Here is a 13,177-nt window from a genome sequence, read left to right on the forward strand (position 1 = left end):
ATTAGGCACAACTGTCTTCTCTTCTATACTCACACGAAGTTTAACCGCCATCCGTCGTTTAGTATGTTTGTAGTACTCAATTTGTTAATTAACTCCAAACGTGTTTTAGATTTTCACAATAGATAAAAATATTGAAAAAAGAATTTGCATTTCAAATGGAATTTCGTATGCCAAAGAGCTCAAAATGTTTCAGAAACACGAGAGTATGAGTGGTAAAGTCCATTTAAAAGTGGTTAAAGTCTAGTGGAAGATTTACCTCATTCTGCTCAGCCATAAACATCCACAACTAAACCCAATATTACTGAAGTAAAGAAAATAGTAATAATATAATAATAAGAGAGTATGAAAGAGATAGCCGCTCGACCAGTGTCAAAAGACCTGAATTTATTGAAAAACAGAGATGTTGAAATAATCCATCAGACTATCAAATCAAAGAAATTTGAATTTTTCCTGGTATTTTTGACCCCCGCATAAGAAAAACTAAATTTGATAGTGGATTTTTAGTTGTCACACATGAAGTGACCATTTGAGATTCGAACAAATGAAAAAAAATTGGTGTTAGATTCATCAGATATCCAGTGCTATTTTCACGATTTGGCATTTCACTCCCGTGAAACTAAAGTATCATACAATTTTGGATCGATTAACACCTCAGTAAAGTAACAATGATAATTTTACACGGCTATTTCTTGATGAGGTTCCAATTTATTCAACATACAAGTGTGATACGTCAATGTATTCACAAAGTTGAACAATAAATACTAAATGAAAAATTATTCTATATTCAGAGAATTTCCTCCAGTGCTCATATCAAACTTGTATTGATTCGGGAAGAAACGTAGATGATCAAATGGTTTTCAAGTGACAGAAACGAATTTGAAACATATGCTGATATCATGAATTCCGATTGTAGATTCGTAAAAAGTTTTGTCTCTCTTTCTTTCTCACTCAAACTGAGCTTGATTCTGTTAAATTGTTTTTTCGCTGAATACACATCAGAAATTATTATCAACTCAGCAAATGTTTTTTCGAAATGTACCAATTGGAACTGGCATCAAGAAATTGCCCTTACACTACATTTTTAGCAGTTACGGACTGGGCATGGAGTCTGAGAGGACATCGGAGGGGGTGCCATCGCTACTGTTGATGGAAAAAGCTCTGTTCGGCGCTCGTCGTTGTCTCAGAACTGAAGGATCGAAGTTGGGGTGTCTCCTCGCATGTTTACTGAAAAAAAAATATAAAGTTAATTTAAGAGACATATTCGGAAAACAAGAGTTAAAATACATTTCCACTTCATTTTTACATGTTTTGATGGATCTCATTAAGATTCACATTTCCATTTTGGTGAGATAATGTTAACTCATCTGATGGATATTACTGGAGTTTTTTCCCAACACCAACACCTTGACACGTGTTTCGATCACCGAGTGATCATCTTGAAGATCTTCATCACCAAGTGATCATCTTGAAGATCTTCATCTTCAAGATGATCACTTGGTGATCGAAACACATGTCGAGGTGTTAAAATAACTGTTTGGTGATGGGAAAAACTCCAGTAATATTCATTACTACAACAAAGCACTTTATTGTAAGATTTTCACTAAACAATTTGGGAAGGATTTTGGTGCAGGTAAAAAATTGCAATTGTTATTAAAAAAAATAAATAAAAAAAAATATTATATTTATCATAATAGACATTAGAAAGTATTATAATAAATAAAAAAAAATATGGCACATTTTCATATGTAGCTGTTTTTATTTTTCTGCTTCAGAAAAAAATATAACAATTAAATAATAAATAAAAAAATTTTTTTTGACAAACTATTTGAAAATGTAAATTATGATTTTTAAAAGCAAAATTATTCCTTAACTAATTATTTAAACAATCGAAATATAAAAAAATCGATTTTGAACAATTAAAAATCAAAATTAAAAAACCATTTTTTAAAAATCATAATTATCTCTAGACAAAAAAATAGCAAAAAAATTTTTCAAAAATATTAAATTTCGCTATTTGTTTAAAACAATTTAATAAACAAATTACGTGAAAAATTTATATTCTATGTTATTAACTGCCATTGTGTAATGTGAAAACAGACATAGCTAAATATCAATTGAAAAAAAATTATCAACAATTTTTAGATATTTCATGTTGCAATAGTTATAAAAAATCATAATTAACAATTTAATGAATTTTTATGAACTTTTATCGCAGGATCGTATGAAGCATATATATCAATAGGGCTCCACGAAGTTTAAAATTCATAGGCCAATTATTTATACCTTTTATCCCATTATTTATACCAACGGAGATTGGAAAAAAATTGTTAGTTAACAATTGAATAACTTTTTGAAAAATGATGATAAAACTTTTTTTTCTACGGGACTCGATTCATTCATGTGTTAAGAAGATACTAGAATCTTTTCAAATTTTTAAAATGACATTTTATGTTATAAAAAATTATTTCTTTTGATAAACTCTCTTTAGCGGCAGCGCGCGCATGCCGTAACAGCCGCGCGGAACCCTATTTTCAACGTCAAATTAAAATTATAAATAATGAAGATAGAATTTCGGGAGCTGGAACTTTTTTATCGAAAATTTCCTCCTCTTCAACGAACTTTTTTCAAAATTGCTTAAATATTAATATTTTTTGAGTTAATAACGAAAAACTAAATACCATTTTTTTAATCTTATTTGGTTAATAACAATTGCAAATTTTTACCTGCACCAACCAACATTTTAATAATAAACAACAACATGGCTCCATCATTCCATACTAGAATTAAAACGACTGTCATCTGAGTGAACTGCACGTGGTGGACCGTGGTGAAAATAAAAAATAACCTTGCCAGCCGACTGGCAAGGTTATTGCCGACTGGAAAGACAGTGCACAATGGCAACATTGCATGAAGTGGCCTTAGGATTGTTTCCGCATCCACCGTATTCTCCAGATCTGGCCCCTAGGGACTTTTTCCTGTTCGCAAGAGAATGCTCGCTGGAAAGAAATTTAGCGTCGATGAAATCATCGAAACTGGGGCCTATTTTGAAGCTATAGACAAACGGTACTATGAAAATGGTATCGAAAAATAAAAAACAAAAATGTGCTTCATTAGATAAAGTGTGCCAGTTGATTACGAAGTAATAGATATGCCACAATGTAGTTTGCGATTGTAAATTTATTGTTACAAATAAAATAAGTCACATTTTGCAAAACCAAATCCCCATTTTATCATGCAACGAGTTATCAAACTTGAATTATAACAAAAAAATAATCGAATTTAATTTTTTCGTCACGGAGGCCCTCAGCCCTGGTGTCTTCTCTGGCGTTAACCGACGCAAATTAATATGTTAGCAACACAAACATCTGCCACTAAGGGTGTGTTTGAGTTAGGCCCCAGTTGGATGTTGTGTTTCGGATAATTGTTATGGCTCTCGCAAGAAGTTCTTGATGCTGCTCATCAAGCGGAAATCGTAATGGATGGTGCCCTCGTTGAAATAATTACCACCTATTTTGTGTTTGGACTGTTAATTTGATATTCGACCGCATCCTTCAAGGAATCGGAGTGTACAAACTTGAAGGAAAGACAACATGAAGTTTAGGTTAGTCAAATATTGAAAAAGTTGAGACTGAGTCACGTAAATTGCATAGACGGGCATTTATTTCTAAAGGCGGATTTCCACCAAACGGGCAAAATCACAACAAAACTTGAGTTGCCAAAATAAGGAACAAATTGAAGACTTTGTGTCGCATGTGACTGTTTTTGTCAACAACGAAATGTCCCGTCGGCAGGCGGAAAGATTAAAAGACTTAGGTGTTTTTTCTGTGTTTTTGTAGAGTTCGCTTTGTGGAAAAGGTCGGCGACAACAACAAGTAACTATTCAGATATAGCATATCTGTGATTTGTATTTGGTTTGGAAAGTTTTGGTCCCAGTACATTTAACAAGTTCTCAAATTTGTGATTGGACATTCTTAGAAAATTACGAGACGATGATATCAGTTCCATTCATTGCTATGTCATCGTTTATCGAATCTGTCAAAATTTCATAATCTTCTTAATCGCTCGAAAGATAAAAAAATCGCAACCTATTAAAAAAACACAGTCTACAGAAGTTGCGACGAAAACTGTTCATAAACTGGAAACGATGGAAAATATTTCACAACAAAACACGCGATAAATAATGGTTTTTTTTTTGTTTGGTGAAATTCGAGTTTGTTTTCGAAACTGAAGCAAGTTTTTTGTTTCAGTTTTTGAAAACTAAACTAGTCGCACGCGAGTCCGTTTGGTAGAAATCCATCCTAATTTCGGTTATTGATATTAAATAAGAAAGAGGCCAACGATCCTGTTCAATGAATCCAAGTCAAATATTGGAAATATATTTTTTGGGAAAAGAAAGTTTTTGACTTTCTATTTCTTCACTTTCATACAGAAAAACTTCCAGTTTGTATTTGAAAGTAACTTCTTTTCATAATGTACATATAATTGTGAAGGGTTTATTGTGATCTTATTTTCTTTTTTCCTTCCCACATGGTTTGTATGGAGGAGTAGAAAGTCAAAAAACTTCGTTTCCCAAAAACTAATCTCTCAATTCAGTAGATAGAAATGCATTGTTAATTTATGTAAAGTACCAATGTGGTAAAATTCAATTAGTGTGAACACCCAGTTAGTTATTTTCACAACTAATATGCGGGCTTTCCTATTTCACTGTGAGTAAATTTTATATCGTTATCTTAAAGTTCAACTTCGAATTGGGGTTGGCGCTGTCTAATATTCCGCATACTGTCAGATACTAGTTATTTTTACAGAATAATCAATAAAGTCCGGTCATTTCTTTAAAAATGGACCAAAACTCGTACCATATGGGGTTAGTGAACTTCAACAACATTAGTTTACAGCTAATTTACGACTGTAATGCCAAAGGCAGTTCTGTGTTAATTTTTGGTCCATAAATGCGAAAATGATAGTAAACATTTCCAAACACGTAAGATTTTTGAGTTATGATTTTTTTCACAAAAATTTAATGAACACGACATTCCAAATTTGATTTTCCCTTTTTCCTTCACTTACCCAAAGAGAATGCTGAACTATTAGGGTCTAGATTACAACAATGGAATTTACTAGCCCCTGAAACCAAAGTTACAATATTTAGGAACCGTTACCTTCGTTTTTTACTATGCAGGATAGTATGTGTGTTTGCGTGAATCCAAATGGTGTGGTGAAAAACATTTGGATTTGCACATAACCCGGACGAATGACGTTTATTTGTAAGTTCGTCTGAAACAAGTTTAAAAGCCGTTCTGCTCCATAATGGTAACAAAGACCCACTATTCCTCTTGGACATGCAGTTGCCATGAAGGAAACACACGAAAGTATGTCACTTATTCTAAATGCAATGAGTTTTATTACGCACAAATGGCAAATATGTGGTGACCTAAAAGTCATAGGACTATTACTAGGTCTTCAGGGCGGATTTTGCTTTTGGATCAGTAGGGCAACACAGAGCCATTATCAAGTAAAAGAATGGTCTCCGAGAGATAAATATATTCCATGTCAAGCTAACGTGAAGAATATACCTCTTGTTAATTCCAAAAACGTTTTGTAACCTCCGTTACACATTAAACTGGGGTTAGTGAAAAATTTTGTAAAAGCATTATGTGTTTAAATATCTTAAACACTTTTTTCCAAAATTAAGTTATGCAAAGCTCCAGGAAGGTATGTTTATTGGATCAAATTAGAAAACTATTAAGTGATCAACAGTTTGATCAAAAATTAAGTAACGTTGAATTAGCTGCGTGGAGTTCTTCCAAAAGAATTGTTTCACAGTTTTTAGGGAACAAGAAAGTAGAAAATTACGAAACACTTGTAGAAGAACTACTAACTACTTGAAAACTACTGCAGAATGGGATGTCGAATGTCTCTCAAAATCCTTTTCTTGCAATCCCATTTGAAGTTTTTTCCAGAAAATTTGGGTGCTGTCAGTGACGGACAAGGAGAAAGGTTCCACCAAGACATACTGACAATGTAGCAACGTTACCAAGACAGATGGGATGCAGTAATGAAGGGTGATTATTGTTGGTTCGTTATGAGGAAAAACGATGAAACATATAAATCAACATTTGCAAACAGGTTATGCACAAAAGACTTTATTTGACTGTTTTTCATGAGTATTGTAAATAAAATCTGTTATCCTCAAAATATATTGTTTTTTTCTTGTTTCGATCTAATATTTCCTTATAATATTTAAAAATTTTTGTATAAAATAGAAATAACTATAACTCAAAATATTTACATTCATTCGAAAAATTTTTGATGTTGAAGTCGCAGTCAGGATGCTAAAGTCTCATGTACAGCCATTATAATATTAGTCTCAATTTTTTTTTTATTTGTTGGCTAGTGGAATAAAAGCAATTCTTCATTGAGAGGTTTAGCTATTCGGAGCAGTACTCACAGTTCTGAGTTTTCTTCACATTGTAGACGACTTATGTCGAATGCCCAAATTAATGGCGTATGTGTATTCTTTCTTCGCCCGAACTGTAGCTGCTTCTTTACTACGTATTTCAACTGTAGATTTTTCTTCATTACGTAGTTGATCAAATGTATAACCTGATGAACACTCGCGTCCGTACAATAATGAAAAATTGGACATTGATTCTCAAAAGTGGCTGGCTGAGAGAATTGAAAACCGGGAAAACGGTTACGAATCAACTTTTCAATTCCTGGTGAGTATATATATTTCGCAGTGCATTCACTGGATAGAAGTTTTTCAACAGATAAGTTGGCGTCATCAGAAAATAAATTATATTAGTACTATTTAGTAGTTACTGCAGTACCATTGAACAGTAACCGTAATTGTGTTGGAGTCATCCTAAGCCAAATATCCTAGTTCTACCGTTCAATGAACTTTTTCACCCATCTCATTCATTTATGTCATTTATCCTATTCAAATCAGTGAAATTGAATCCATTACTAAGAGGAACATTTCAAAAATCTCAATTATTCTCATACATATTTCACACATATAATTTTGGCATAGTGACATGGTGCATTGCCTTGAGGAAACAGCACTTTCTATCACTTCAAATCGGCCCTTTTTGGCGATTTTGTTTTTTAAACGCTCCAATAACGCTATGTAATAGTCGCTATTGATGAATGTCCCTTTTCAATATAGTCGCATCCCAAAATATTGATACCTTAACCTTGCAAGCCGACTGTTGCGTCTTTGTACGCTTTGGAGTCATTTCACCACGTGCAGTACACTCAGTTGACGATCGTTTTGAATCAAATATTCATTCACGATATGTCCAACACATTCCTTTGATATCTTTAGAGCCTCAACTATCTCAATCAACTTCACTTTGTGGTCATCCAAAATTATTTTGTGGACTTTTTGTCGATAACATGTCTTCGTCGGTAACAGACTTTTTGAGGTGCCCACTGAATGCATCGTGCTTGGTTCTCATTTCACCCCGTTTAAACTAAGCAAACCACTTCTCAACGGTTGACTTTCCTGGTGCAAAGTCTGAACAAATAAAGTCAAGCTCAGTCTTGGCTTTAACAGTATTTTATTCGCCAAAATGCAATACTTTATCAACACACGGAAATCTTTTTCATGCATTTTCTTCAGATTAACAAAAGTTGCTTCACTCAAAATGTTCTATACCCCGAACTGATAGTCCAATAGCTGTGAAATGAGCTGACGTGTCTTGAACGTTAGAGTTAACTAGGATAAGTCCAAAGTAAGTGAGCCCATTCGATCCTCCAGGGTTTATTGCAGCTCACACCTATTCACACTCGACCAAATAAACCCAGCTTCTTAACGAAGCCGATTAGTTTGTATGGGGAGTGGTCTTTCAGGTCAGATGATGAGAGTAGGGCTCTGGCGAACTTTGAGAACCTGATTTGGTCCCCTGCGGGGCAGGCACAAAGTATGTGTTCCAGCGTTTCATCATTTTCCAAACAGTGTGTCTTCCGACAGTCCGAGTCTCTGCAATGATGATTCAGATGACAGTGGTCTGTGAGAAGGTCTGTTAGACATTGTAGTTCATCCCTACTGTAGTCCAACAACTGTTTGGTATCAAGCCTCGAAGGGTGAATAAACGTCTTAGAGTGAGGCAATCGTGGAAGATTCTGCCAGAAGTCCATAAATTTTCTTGCCATCCAGGTGTTCAATGTTTGTTTGGCAAAGCCTGAAGCGATGCCAATGACAGGTTATGGTTCGATAAAGCCGCTTGCAGCACCCTCCTTTGCAAGGGAGTCAGCAGCCTCATTGTCTTCCAATATGGAAGGCAATGAGGCTGCTGCAATAAGTCTGGGATCTAAATTCCTGGCCAGTATGGCCAGACAAGAGACAATCTGTTATAGGGTTAACTAACGATCATATGAATTTAAAACTAGTAGCTCCATCTGTGTATTAGCTGAAAAGTTTGGAACTTTTCAGGGCAGTCTTTATTTTTGTGTGACATGAGTTCAGTTGTATCAGTAGTTCATTCACGATACAAATTCGACAATAACAAATGATGTGAAAATCAACAATCCGTATTGTCGACGTGTTCATCAGCAACAATCGTTGATTTCAAAGAATTGACGGATTAGTATTAATGAACATCAAATAATGTACCCCATTCATTTTTCCAGCGGAACTCCAGTTCCATAAAGAAAAATTGCATAATCATCGCGAATCAACTTCCGATCGAATATTTCACAACGTATTTCGCTTGTTAAACTGACAGTCACGTATAAATCACAGACCGAATGAGTTTCGAACAAAAGCGCAAATACACTGACGGAGATACATACGTCCATCCAGTTTTTTTGTGTTGTTTATCGCAAAAATTTCACATTTTCGCTAATAAACTGTTTTGCCTCTATTTGTGAACCAAATTGTTTGAATAACAAAACTGGAATTGGGTTTCATTACTTTGGGGCTACGTTTGTATAACTAAAAAAAGTACTATGTTGTACGGATTTTGAAAACCTGAGATTTTTGTATAATACCCCAGTGCAGGACACTTTTCAAATTGTGTTTCAGAGAAAAGCAGAAAGTTGAAATATTTTGTCATTTTTTTTATACTACATCACAGTTGTTCAGAAAACTGTATCATGATGAAGTATTTTTATAATTTTAATCAAAGAAAACCGTGTTACACTTGAGAATGATTGAATAAGCAGGAAAATAACTTCTGTTCGAAAAATATGGTAACAACTAGCTCAAATACAAAATGTTAACATCATGAATTTGAAACATACAGTGTCACCATTAAAGTGCGCAACCATATGGGAAACTTTTTTTTCGAAAAGTTTCAATGATGGAGTTTAACTGGTTTGTGCTTCAAATTTAACTTAAAATGATGCGGCCAACTGCGACCCACTGACGTTCAGTGTTTGTCAAATTCAACTTTTTTTTTGAAAAAAATTGAAAAAGTGCATTTCTAGATCGAATTTGACAAAAAGTTACTCGAAAAAGTTGTGTCTACGGCAATTTTATATTCATATGCCAAATTGTATGCAACTAGGATAAAGTTAACGTTTTGCTTATTTTTGACAGATATCCCCTTTATTTTAAAAAACAAGTTCGGTTACTGGTCATCAATTCATGTATACATAACAAACTCATCATGGAGTTTAACTTTTCTGGTACATTTTTACTTATACGGACATTTTTAGAGAGAAATTAAAAATGTGCTATGAAAATTTTAACATGACTGGTGCAGTTTCAATCACTTGGCTATTTTCTTAAACAAACGTCAGTACCTTCAATTTTGGAAAAGCAGACACAACTCAAAAACTGCAATGAGTATTAATAAAATTACTAGAGTTGAGATTACATTAAAATTTCAATATTCAGTATTTACAGATTATTTATAAACACTAACTAGGGCGGTAAGGATGCTCAATCACATTGAATAAATTTTTTAAGTAGGTCTTGACAAACAAAATGCATGTTATGGTAGTGTCAAGCTGTTGATTTACTTGTCAAATTTTCAACAGCTATTGTTGCAATAATGTTGTCTCTTTTGGAAAGAATAGAAATAGTTTTGATATGTGGTGAGAATACACCATACCGGCAAGTAGCTAACATTTTTAATGAACGGCATCCAGGAAAAAATGTTCAACATACTACTGTGTCAAGGATAATGTCGAAATTCAGAGAAACAGGATCCGTAGCAAATCAATTTAAGAAAAAGCACACTCCAAGTAAATATGATCAGGAAGCCCAACTTAACATTTATTTAAAAGTTATTGAACACGGGCAAACGAGCTTAACCGATATTATAAAAATATCGATTACAAGAGAGAAAGAAAAAATGTTATTAAAGAATAAATTTTGGCCTTACTAGTCTAAATTTATTAACACATTAAAAGAACGAGATTTTGATGTCCGTTTGGGGTTTTCATTCTGGTTTCAAGGAGAGAGAAAAGAAAATGTAAAGTTTCCGTATAAAATTTTATGGACGGATGAGGCAACGTTCTCTTCAAATGGAACGGTAATTTTTCAAAATTGCCGATGGTGGGCCCAAGAAAATCCCAATTTCACAGTTGAATGTGGTGATTAATATTCCTTTAAAACTAATGTATGGTGTGGGATACTTAACGACCAAATAATTGGCCATTTTTCTTCAGGGAAAATTCATCATCCGTCGGTTATCTCAACCTTTTAAATAAAGAGGTTAGTGAAGTTTTAGATAATATGCCTTCAAATATTAAATACGACCTATGGTATCAGCTTGATGGCGCACCAATACAGTCCCTCCAACAAATGTTCAGAGGCAAAGTTATTGGACGTAACTGGGAACATTATTGGCCACCTAGATCACCCGACTTGACGCCTTTACACTTTTTCTTGTGGGGTTACCTGAAACAAAAAGTGTACCGAAGTAGACCATTTACTGACATACAACATCTGGAAAATACCATTCGCGAGTGCTGTGCAAATATAAATCCCCGATTTATTAAAAATGCAGTTACAGATGTCAGTAGAAGGACCATAATTTGTATTGAACGTGGAGGTCGACATACTGAAATGTAGGCTGTAAGTGTTTGACAACCTCATTTAGATCAATAAGTAATTTTTTGTACTCATTTGTATTTTCTATAATATTATTGTGTTTAAAACTTATAATAATAATAATAGTTCTATCGAAATTATTTGCATTTTTTTTAGTTGTCTCTGCTTTTTCGAAATCAAAGGTTTGTTTGAGAAAATAGCCAAGTGATTGAAACTTTGCACCAGTCATGTTAAAATTTTTATAGAAAATTTTTAATTTCTCTCTAAAAATGTCCGTATAAGTAAAAATGTATCAGAAAAGTTAAACTCCATGATGAGTTTGTTATGTATACATGAATTGATGACAATTAACCGAACTTGTTTTTTAAAATAAAGGGGATATCTGTCAAAAATAAGCAAAACGTTAACTTTATCCTAGTTGCATAAAATTTGGCATATGGATATAAAATTGCCGTGAACACAACTTTTTCAAGTAACTTTTTGTTAAATTCGATCTAGAAATGGACTTTTTCAATATTTTTCAAAAATAAACATTGAATTTCACAAACACTCAGTGGGTCGCAGTTGGCCGCATCATTTTAAGTAAAATTTAAAGCACAAACAAGTGCCGAAGTTAAACTTCATTGAAACTTTTCGAAAAAAAGTTTCCCATATGGTGCGCACTTTAATGGTGACACTGTATATGGATGTAGAACCAGGGTTGAGGAAATATCTTAAATCAAGTATTCATGTTCGATATTTGACATATAATTTTGAATATAATTTGTATTGTATTGCTCCTATGATTCACTGCCTCACATATTTTGTTCATTTGTTCATTAAATCTGTTAAAAAAATCTGTTTGTCGTTCCCATACGAATGACAACTCTCAGAAGTTGAGAAACTTGTGCGAGCTAAGGACTAACGAGGTCTTTTCTTTTAACTGTGATTCCTAACACGGTGTCAGAATCATCCCAGATTCAACCAGATAAATTCTCTCGAGAAAAATATCTGGTCGAGGCGGGAATCGAACCCATGGCCTTACGATCGTGAGTCGGGCGCACTACCACCGCGGCCAATTCCACAACGAAATGAATAATGTAATTATTCAGACCCGATTTTATACTTTGTTGAAGACCTTTCTTAGATTCTCTTCTCGTATCGTCTCTTTATAAAGGTGTTTTCGTGTGTTTTTTCAGTACTATTTATGTTTTTTACAGGCCCATTTCTCAATCTGGTTCCATACCAAACACATACACACCCACAGCTGGTCAAGGCCTCATTACAAGTTCATATTGGCTTAAGTTGTATTATATTGCCATCTAGAACCTCCAGTTAGCATGAATATTTACATAAGAGACGATACAAAATACCAAATAAATTATCTATTTTACCTTGAATGGATATGAATTCCACTTCACCATTCATTTGTCTACCTCATCTGTCTAAAATCAAAATGATTCTGATCCTATCAAGAAGGTTCACATCCATATGCTCTCATCACACGATGCTCCTGTTGGAGGCCCAGACTATCCCTTCTTGAATTGTGTAGTGAACTTTACGATTTTCTGCCTTGTTGAAGGCAAAGCTAAGCTTCGACATCGACTACGACAAGATTCGTCTTTTACTAGTAGTATTTAGTAATCGACATTGAAGTTTTATCGACACAGTAAAATATTTCTAGTATTTAAATTGTTCCACACAAGTTGGGTTTCCAGAGAAAAATAAGAACTCAAGGTGCTAGTTTAAGAGAAATCATACTGAAACCTGAACGATCAAGGTACAGTCGCAGAATTCGACGATGTAATGAACTAGGTATGTACTGAGTGATGCATATTGCAACTTACCTTCGAATCAGATTATAACAGATGACTTTTTCTGCTAATTGGTGTTTCAGTGTAAATTTCTTCAGTGTTAAAGAAAATTCGTGACATGTGGCAATGCCAAAAATGCCCAGTAAGATTTACTATTTCACCATGAATAGACTAACAAACGAACAACAGTTGCAAATCGCAGAATTTTTTAATGAAAATTCATGCTGTGTGGGAAATGTCTTTAGTAAATTACGTCCATTTTATGGTCGTCATGCTGTTGTAACCAAATTTCCCACCAGTTTCACTTTACTGGACATTAATCCACCAACCCCTAATGCGAAGGGCGCGTACCGAGGTGAATATTGCTGGTGTATCGGCC

General features: G+C 34.1%; 1 long non-coding RNA gene across 5 annotated transcripts in view; it reads right to left on the reverse strand.

Annotated features, from left to right (window-relative positions):
* Nucleotides 1-410: 410 nt before the first annotated feature.
* LOC141485747 (uncharacterized) overlaps nt 411-13,177 on the reverse strand; it is a 726,844-nt gene continuing 714,077 nt past the window's right edge. For all 5 annotated transcript variants that reach the window (XR_012467407.1, XR_012467408.1, XR_012467409.1 and 2 more), the window contains one exon: nt 411-1,224. This is a non-coding gene — a long non-coding RNA (uncharacterized lncRNA). The remainder of the gene's footprint in view (nt 1,225-13,177) is intronic.

The sequence above is a fragment of the Leptinotarsa decemlineata genome, unplaced genomic scaffold (genome assembly GCF_025532065.1).
Source record: "Leptinotarsa decemlineata unplaced genomic scaffold, Ldec_3_MD MMD2_tig00026330_RagTag_RagTag, whole genome shotgun sequence".
NCBI classification, from domain to species: Eukaryota; Metazoa; Arthropoda; class Insecta; order Coleoptera; family Chrysomelidae; genus Leptinotarsa; species Leptinotarsa decemlineata.